This window comes from Anoplophora glabripennis, unplaced genomic scaffold (assembly GCF_000390285.2).
Source record: "Anoplophora glabripennis isolate ALB-LARVAE unplaced genomic scaffold, Agla_2.0 scaffold571, whole genome shotgun sequence".
In the NCBI taxonomy this organism is placed as follows: Eukaryota; Metazoa; Arthropoda; class Insecta; order Coleoptera; family Cerambycidae; genus Anoplophora; species Anoplophora glabripennis.
Window position 1 is genome coordinate 245,889 of NW_019417063.1, and position 10,964 is coordinate 256,852.

Here is a 10,964-nt window from a genome sequence, read left to right on the forward strand (position 1 = left end):
GCTGTGTGAATTGGAGAATTATCCTGTAATGAAGAAGTAATTATTTTAATATTTGTATCATTTCTTACATGTTGAAATACAAAATTATCAGGAAAAAGTTGTGTCACTGATGGTAGCATCACATTCTCTAAAATATTTGTGTAATTCTCGGCTGTTAATCTCCCAGCAATTTGCCAGCACACTCCAGGACCATGAACGCTTATCCACGCCCAAACATTGACAGCAAAGCGTCCACTATTGGTAGTATGTAGTGTATAATTCTCCTCGAATCTTGAATTCCTAGGCCGATAAACACGTATCCTTCCACGAGAATACTACGTTGTTCCAGAATTCATTTCCTGATGTAGCAGTTCATTTGTTCAAACTGGACTCTTCTTTGTTTATGCTCAGCGGTTAGGAATACTTTGTGAGCAGCAGCGCAATTTTTCAGGCCAGATTGTTTTAGACGTGTTTGTGCTGTTCTGAGAGATCCTGGAAATAATGTTTTTCTTCTCGCTCTTTCACAGCGGTTTCGAAAGGATTCTGATAGATAAATTCGACCAAAGCGTTATCTTCCGCGTCATTGGAAACCTTCCCGACACCTTGCCTGATAGGTCTTTGTAATCTCTGTTCTTCTTATCAGCGTTTTTTAATATAAAAAATATACCGCTCTTACTAACATTTATGTCAGCCACTTCACTCAAAGACCAATTATCTTCTAATTTAGCTATAGCCCTTGCTCTTTGCGCCTCTGTTAAATGCACCGGTATATTTCCCGTTACTTGTTTAGGTTCCACTACGTTTGCTCTAACTGACATATATATTTGACAATTATTGAATTTTACGACGACTATGATTTAAAGTTTAAATTACATGATACAATATTGCCGTTCACATTTGGGTGGCCCGACTGTACATATATTTCTGTAGGGTTTGCTCGTTTGTCTAGCAAAGTGTATGTATATATATATTTAAAATCTTCTTATTAGTGGGATTAAAGCCTATTTTTTAGATGAAAATCCCACTAATAAGAAGATTTTAATTATATATACCAAAGCCACGAATATCTTTTCTATATATGTCTTGTATAGTTTTTTTGACTAACTGAACCGTCACGTTTGTTGTACCTTATTACCATTGCAAATATTAATCACGCTTTCTTCAAATGTAGACTTAATGACACTACCTCTCGTCCGAAATTAATAGGTTCACCATCTTGACTGAGTTTATTAACAACAATTTGATCGATAATTCGAGTGTTGATGGGTAAATAAACAACGTTACTTGGAGTCTCAATAATTTTGAAACCTGCTGGCACTGTAGGAAAAAATTCATGTATAACGTGAGCTTGCCTGTCATTAATATATGCTCCACCCACAATATTGGATTCTATGCAAATGGTATTTACACTGAAAATGTCGACTGGAAAATCTGACTCATGATTACCAAATGCCGCCAATTTTCGTGGTTTAAAACCAAACAAGTGTCCTATTGAATTTTGTTTAGTAAAATCGATGTCTTCATTCCATTTGATTCTACACTTCAGAGTGTTATTGTTGGCTTTAATAGAAATGAGCTTTTGAAACCCTTTAGGAATCCTCACTGTTGTAGTGTTATCATTATCAAGTTATCTGGAGTCACCTAATTCTCGTTGTAGATATTTATTTATTGCTTCAATATCGTAGTTACCTTTTGGAATTTCAATATATTTACCCTTGGAACCAAAATAAAATTTGTTGTTCTTATTTTTCTCGATATTTGGAATTGCATTGAAGGATTTGAAGCTTATTAAGCGTATGACGTAGTTCTTATTATCATCCAAAATAATTAGAGGATTATACCTAGGAGCTTCTTCCAGACATTAAAAAATTATTCGACATCTTCGGTTTTATGAAGTATATTATTCAAAAACATTCACTGCACATTTAACTACAAAAATTTCAGACACAGGTGACCGCAGTTGAATGTATTAAATGATTGTAACTGTTCATGATTATACAATATTTTACACGATCCGTTTGCATTTAGGTAAAGTATCACTTCTCGTGGAGGTCGTAGGTTACCGTAGCTATCAAAATATACTGCTTTCTCTCCATTTTTCTTATATGCAGTCCAGTGTGTTCCAGAGCCTCTTTCATTGTCTAGATACCACATTCTTTGTAACGCACCTCGAAAATGTTGAATTTTTAATTTCTTAGCCAATCTTATTAAGTCTAAATCTGATGTAAACTTTCTCTCATAAATACACCTCGAAAATGTTGAATTTTTAGTTTCTTATTAAATCTAAATTAGTAAAAGCTCGTTTATGTAATTTTATGGTTACGTTATCGGTAATCTCCTAAAAAAAGACCAAATCCTTGCTTGTAAGGTCTTATGTACAGTCATATAAAGCATTTGGCTTTACAAACTACTCAAGAATGATGATAATATCAACATCACATTTCAAAATCTTCTTGATCCGCAGATGAATGCTTTGGCTGACTTATGTGTCTACCAAATTTATCGATTGTCATTTTAGCTACAAGTTTTTGCTTATTTACTTAATAATTTTAGATTCACGCAACTCTTCGATAAATGACACGATCTCGTTAACGTGACCTGTATGGCCAGCAGTTTGAGAGGAATCTAAAAACCTTAATCTATCAACAAGTTCATTAGGATCATCTCAGTATACGTAGTCGATTGGTTTATTCGAGACTTCCATTAACATACCAAGACCTAACTTCTTTCGAGTTAAGGGTGCTATACTACGAGATCTTCGGTGTTAGTGGTTGTATATTCAAAGCGGAGATGATGATTTTTTATATTTGTAGGAACCATTACCCTGAATTTGTTCATTTTCAGAGTAGTTTCTTTTATTAGCATTCGTTGTTTTAACAATGTCTAAGTAGTTTTTTCTATCACCTTCTGTGAAACCAACTGGATGTTTCTTAAAAACTAACTCGTAGGGTCCATTAGTCCCGTTATAAGTTAACCAGCCTATAATTAAATTATTACCATCGAATAGTAGAGCTGCTTTACCGATTTTTAATTCATTATAATCGAGATCATATCATCACCAATTATTTTATGAACATATTCTCTGGGTAAAGGATCAAGTTGAATCAAATAATGATGCATGGCCGGTGAATTACAAAATTATATTAATTAATTAATTATAAAATTTAAAGATTGTTGTAAAGAGAATTGTAAGAGCTTTCAAAAGAAATATTACTCAATTCCCAATGCCATTTAAATATTTTGGGGTGATGCTTACCCTAGCTTGGCGGTGAAAGTGGCGGAGTTAAAAATACCAGCAAAGAATGTCCCCCTTTAATCTAAAATCGATGGGTCTGAGCGTTTTTCTACAATCTTCACGCAGTTCCTGAAAATGCCTCTGTTTCATTTTCATTTGGCCACCCTGTATATGGAGAGAATCATAGACTAGGCTTTATTTATAGTATTGCTTTCACCATGCGCATTGTAAAACAGTCAACGGTTTTACCCATTAACAACAATGATATCGAAGAAAAAAATTCTGAAGAGATATGGAGAATTGTTAACACATAATTCGTTGCTTGGTTGTCGGTCCATCAAACTCTGGTAAAACGAATGTTATGATTAGTTTAATCGAGCATCCTAATGGACTGAAGTTTGAAAATATTTATATTTTTTCTAAGTCTATCAATCAAAATATCAGTATTTAGAAGAGCTTCTAAAATCAAAAAAAGGAATTGGATATTACTCCTTCATTAATTGCGACAACATTCCACCGCCTGAAGATGTAAAACGAAACTCAATATTTATTTTTGATGATGTAGCCTGTGATAAACAAAATGTTATGAGAAATTACTTCAGTATGGGTCGTCATAAAGAAGTAGATTGTTTTTACCTTTGTCAAACGTATACACGTATTCCAAAACATCTAATACGTGATAATGCAAATATGTTGATAGTCTTCAAGCAAGATGATTTTAATTTGAAGCATATATATATAAAGATCACATTAATACCGATATGAGTTTTAATAAACTTAAGGAAATTTGTTCACTATGCTAGAAAGACAAATAATATGGTGTTATGGTCATTAGCAAAGACAGTGATATCAGTAATGGTAGATATAGAAAAGGGTTTGATCATTACATACATATAAAAAGAGAGATAAGCTTTGCTAACTTTATTAAATCATTATTAGTATTCATACTGAACTGTTTGTAACACTACGTTGTTTTTTACTGACAGATACCTGTTTTTACTGCTACAGACCTGTTTTTTACAGCCTGGAACCTGTTTTCTACAGCCTGCAACCTGTTTTTTACTGTCAATGACGAATCTATATTAACTACTGCAGTTAGGAAGAATTGATGTTTTTAATATGAATAGAAAGGAAGTTGAAGTAGAAAAATTGTTAATACAAAGGAGAAACATAGTAAAGGAAAACTTGAATGCTCTGAAAGAAGTACATATAATTCAAGAACAATCGTCTCTCCCTATCACAAAACGTTTACAAACAATTGCCGAGAAACTTGATGGAGGGTCAAATATAAAAAGTGAGGAACCTATAAAAAGGGAAGATTTTCCTAGATACATCAGTTGTCGCCGAATGAACTTCAGATGGTAATGATATTGCTGATGGAGATAATGCGGAAGACAATGAGGAACCAGATGAAAATGTAAGAGATGCCAAAGAATACATTCAAGACTTTAGTAATTCTCCCGTCATGCATTATTATTTTAATCAACTTGATTGGTGATGTTCATAATGAGATTGACTTTAGATATGGTGTTATGATCCCGATCATAATGAATTAAAAACTGGTATTGCATCTCTACAATTCGATGGTAATAATTTAATTATAGGCGGGTTAACTTATAACGGGACTCCTGGCTCTACGAGTTAATTTTTAAGAAACATCCAGTTGGTTTTACAGAAAGTGATACAAAAAACTACTTAGACATTGTTAAAAGAACGAATGCTAATCAAAGAAACTACTCTGAAAATGAACAAATTCAGGGTAATGGTTCCTACAAATATAAAAATCATCTCCGCTTTGAATATACAACCACTAACACCCCGAAGACCTCGTAGTATAGCACCCTTAACTCGAAAGAAGTTAGGTCTTGGTATGTTAATGGAAGTCTCGAATAATCCAATCGACTACGTATACTGGGACGATCCTAATGAACTTGTTGATAGATTAAGGTTTTTAGTATCCTCTCAAACTGCTGGTCATACAGATCACGTTAACGAGATCGTGCTTATTATCGAAGAGTTGCGTGAATCTAAAATGATTAAGTAAATAAGCAAAACTTGTAGCTAAAATGACAATCGATAAATTTGGAAGACACATAAGTCACCCAAAGCATTCATCTGCGGATCAAGAAGATTTTGACGTAATATTAGAAAACATTCAGGAAACATAATGAAGGAGTTATATTATAATGTTATTTTAACATTTGAGTCCACGGTCTTTCAAGAAAACAGTAAGAATTATTTAATATCTAATATAAAAACATGTCACGTTTTCTTCTACGAGTCAGCTATAGTTGAAAATGTAACTGGTTATCCTACTGATATAACAATTATAAATGAGAAGGAATTTACCTTGACAGAACTAGTCAACATCCAGCTACACCGTGGTGATAGTATATCATTTCGAGAAAAATATCCACAAACTGCAAACAATAATTTATTTCTGGAGTATTTCTTTCTACGAGTTCCTGTGGGGATAAATATATAGAAGTGAGTTTTACATATTATAATTTTAATTTTAATGAAGTATCTCAACAACTTTAACAAATATGCAACAAGTATAAGAAAATACATTGTTAATGAATTACACAAGTCTGCCAGAATCAATTGCAGGGTGGAAAAGCTAGAGAGCCTAAATGCCAAAAATCAAGATTTGAATTTCTTTGCATAAAACAGACCTACTTACTGATATAGATATCCTATAAGAGACCTAAGTCCATATTCCTATTTAAACCGTCAGTACATACGTATAAAGTTGACACAGGACCTATCTCCAGGGAGGCAGGTCGAGCTTGTGGATCTAAGTGCCAATAGCGCCAAACGTTACTTGCTGGCGTGCTGCTGCAGTCAGTCAGTGTGGTTGTTGTTCGCAGTCTACCTTTTGTTTCGAAGGAGTTCGCATTACATTTTCGTTTTTCGAAACCATGGAGGAAAACATAGAAATTCAGATTAAAATAAAAAAGAAAAGAATAAAAGAAGGGTCAGTGGAAAGGAATATGAAACTAAAAGTGGCAGATTGCGGCTTGCAAAACCCCTGCCAGATGAAATGATAAGTTTGTGGTTATGTCCAATTGTTTAGTACTCACAACGCGGGAATATCGATAATCTATTATATAATGTTATAACTTTCGAAAGCATGTTGCTTAGTGACACACCGCGCTGCAGACGGAGGTCGGTTACGTTTATACAACATGGTTTAGATATTTCTGGTATAAAATTATTGAGTATAATCTATCGATATTCGAGGGTTATTCGTAAGAAAATTGTTTACTAATTTTGAACGATTCAATTTTATTATTGACATTTTAACAAATTTTAATATTATCTATATAATTTTTGATATTAAAATTATTTTTTGATGATCTTAAATTAATTAATTAATCAATAAATTTCATTGGATACTTAAGGGGGTATTTTGGTTATTTTGCAGGTAACTTGTAAATGCAAATACAGTTGCCATGTCCTTTCCTTTGAACAAAGGTTGACGCTTTATAAAGATTTCTATTCGCTTGATGAAAAAAACCAAGGTACCTACTTAATGGGGATCATGCAAATAGCTGAAATTCAGAGAAGACGCCATAGGCACTATGACACGCCACCTGCGAGTAGAAGGCAATGTTCAGTGTATTACCAGATTCCAGATGAAAAAGGAAAATTACTTCACGTATGAAAAAAAACATTTTGTAACACATTTTCTTTGTCCGACAAGAGAGTACACAATCTTGCGTTAAGAAAGCAAAAAGGGGAATCTTTAAAGAAAAAACAGGGGTAGAAAACGCAAAGTTCACTGAAAGGGATGAGTTAGCTGTTATAAATCACAAAATCCATTCCAGCAGAGGAAAGTCATTATGGAAGAAGTCAGTCTTCGAAACAGTACCTTAGCTCGGATATTAACCTAAATAGGCTTTTTCATGCATACAAAGAAAAACATCCAAATTCTGTGGTTACCTAAAATATTATACTCGCATATTTAAGACAAAGTTCCCCAATCTGTCGTTTCATCGACCAAGAACAGACATGTAAAACGTGTGATTTATTAGCATGTTCTATTAATATGAATAATTCCGATAGTTCTGAGGCCAAAGTAAAATTGAATTTGCATCATTGCAAATACAAAGCTGCTCTTGAAGATATGCAAAATGATATATCCAATTCTACTCTGACGCACTTTTCCTCGGTTCTCTCTTTATGGATCGTTCGGTGTAAATTTTTATTACTTTTAACTATGGTGTGTACACCCCCTGCAATTTAATTTTTCGGAAAGGTTTTATATTCCTCGGACTGGACTCTAAACGATGACGTTAGTTAATAACTTATATAGTCGGTTTTAATCTCGGGCGCCAGTTTCCCTAAATTTGACGTGGGGGAAACTCCACGTATCCCTTACCCTCGGTTTAGAGTAAAGTGCACAGGTAGCTACAGTGAAGAAAATAAATTCCAGGGGTCAATGAATTTCTTTTAGGAGAAAACGGCAGAAAGTACGGCAGAGAGTAGTTTTCTCAGTGTAGTTTTATTTTAGATATGAAATTTAACGGGAGCTCTACAAAATGATATCAGCGTTTTTGCTGGTTCGGAATGTTATCGTTTTACCTCGACGGTGAAAGAAATAAACCTATTAAGTTTTACTAGATTTATTCACACAGGGAAAATATTAATACTTATTACAAATACATATAGTGTCAATTTTTATTCCTACCCACTACTAAACGACTGAAATTATTTACAAGTTTCTTAACAATAATTATATACAAATTCAGTGTGAAAGAGACAAAATTAAAAAGTTATGATTCTGGGTTTTTTACCATTTTACTTATCACCTTAGAAAAGAAATAAATATTTGCAAACGGGATCGAAATAAAATATTTATTACTCTACAATCGTAGACGGTTTTTACGTACAAAGGAAAAGGTGATTTCAAACGGTCTGACTAAAATATTTATAGACGGTTTTTTACTGGTCCCCGCTGATTCTGAAAATAAACCAAAATTTATTCGGAATTATTTCGGACTTATTTTAAACAGGCGGGCGGTCAAATATCGGTATAATGGCCTAGCAAGCAATGCAAAATTAGTAAGCGGAATGCGGTAAGCGGTAAGCGATAGCAATAACCAGCGAAGAAAGCCCAAGCGGTGCAAGGCGGAAAGAAAGGATGGTGAAACGGGATCCGAAGTATCTCGCCTTACGATTCGTACTAGCCTTTAAGCTTTATACGTCCTGGTGGCCGATGTTGTTGGACTCTCTGTATACAACGCTTCTCGGTCTGATGGGTGTACACGCCGACCAGGGAGAAGCGTACGGATACTATATGGAACGACCCGGAGATTGGGTCGGCACGCCGAACCTCTAGGTCTTGGTTCACATATCCCCTATTACCCAGCGTACATCAAGGTGCGGGACACCAAGCAACGCAGTAGTAAACACGACGGCTTCGTCGGGATTGGGTTTAACACGCCGAATCCAACGATTGCACTGTCGTGTGGGTTGAGACGGACGGTGGAATTTGTGTGTGGGTTACCAAGAATATTCTTCTCGGGCCCACAGTAATTCCACACCTAAAAGTGTACAAATCTGTTCGGACTTGTACCCGGTTGGAACGGATAATAATAAGGAAAATAATTCTTACTAGGTTCACTGGTTATTCCGGGCTGGCTTCGGTGGAGAGTACTTGCTGGCGGTGGACGTCTGTTCGGTATTGAGTTCTGGATACGAACTGTCGGTTTCGGGGAATGTCGAGGACTTTTGTTGCGCAAATCCCCACCGGATTGACACCAGTCGTGGGGGACCTCCACGTGACCAACGGCTTGTCAGAGTGGGGTATCGGCCGGTCGGACCCGCGAGTGGATATTTGATATATATGTAGAAAAATCAATAATTCTCGCCGCCGGGGTAAAATAATCCGAAATAAAAAGAAATATTTTTAAATTCAGACATAATAAAAATGAAAAATAAAACAGGTTCATTACACTACCTTGCCATCTTTCAGTTTACTGCCATTTCCATAGATTTACAAGTTATGTTCGTTCCAACATTAACTCATAGTGACATGTTTTATAAAAGACAGCTTTCGTGATACAATTTGGCAGTACACATTAGCAATATTAATAAGGCCTACATGTGCATGTGGCATGAGGCCACAGCGTCCAGAGGTGGTGACGAAATAGCGTCCTGTCTTCTTGCAGTACTCAATGAATCTAATACTTTCTGCTACAAGGAACGACTAATCATCTGGTCAGACAACTGCACTGGTCAGAATAAAAATCGTATGATGCTATTTTTGCTAATGTTTCTTGTAGCTCATGGCCAATTTAAAGAAATTACTCAAAAATTTCTTATAAGTGGCCACAGTTTCCTTAGTTGTGACAGAGATTTCGCTGCAATAGAGAAAAGAAAATGAAATACAAAAGCCTTTATTCTCTCAGAATTACACGATATTGTAAAAACTGCGAGATACTATAACCCTTTTGAAGTCATAGATATGGATTCAGTCGGACATTTTTTTGAAATTCAGCAGGCGGCTGATACACTTATAAGTACCAAAAATATGAATATTTCTAAAGCTACAGGAATTACAATTTCTGAACTACATTTGCGGGAAGGATATATTGAAATGAAAACTTCAAATAGCACATTCGAAAACTGAGATAAAATTAAAATATTTAAAAAAGGAAAGACATTTCAAGATTTAAAAGAAGTAGCATTACTGGAGAAATCAAAAGGAGTAGTAATAAACCAAGAAAAAAGAAAACATTTATTAGAGATGATACCGTATCTTGGTAAAGAAGAATATAAGGAATTCTACAGATATCTTCCAAATTAGTTTAGTTTGTTCTTTTATTTTAAATGGTTTGTTCATTGTTCAGTATTAATACATACCTATGTATTTTTTTATGTAACATTTTCGAGAAATAAAGTTTTTTATTTTTATTGGCAATCTTTTGTTTGAAATACCCAATAATATTAAAATGGTACTTAGGCCCTCCAATTTTAAACCTTCTCAGCACTCAAATGCTAGTGGGCCTAAGTGCCAAAAATTAAAATTCGCTCTCCTGGAAAATTATGTTTTTGGCACTTAGGCTCTTTAGCTTTTCTACCCTTCAATTTCAGAAGACGTGGAACCGTAATAATAGGTCTGAATGATTTAATACAAGCTGATTTAATTGATTTGATACCATATTCGAAGGAAAATAATGGATATAAGTATGTTCTAATCGTTATTAACTGTTTTTCTAAATTCGTATGGACAAAACCTCTAGTAAGCAAATCAGTGCAGGGTGTTACGATTGCAATTAATATGATTTTACGTTTAAAAAACATTCCGAAAAATCTGCAAACTGACATGGAAAGGAATTCTATAATGAGAATTTATAGAAACTGAGAAAAAAATGTAATATTAATCACTACAGTGTTTATAGTACGAAGAAGGCTTCGATTGTGGAACGTTCCATTAGAATTATAAAGAATATGCTTTGGCGTTCTTTTAGTTTAGCAGGAGAATATAAGTGGATTCAGATTTTAGATAAAATTGTTGATAAATATTGTCCATTCTACAATAAGGATGAAACCAATTATAGTTACATCAAGGAATGAGAAATCATTATTAAAGTCAACATATACTCATTTAAAAATTGCTGATAAAATAACAAAATTTAAAGTAGGCGATCATGTGAGAATTAGCAAATATAGAGAAGCTTTTATGAAAGGCCCAAATTGGTCTAGCGAAATATTTATCATTAGGAAAATAAGATTAACGAAT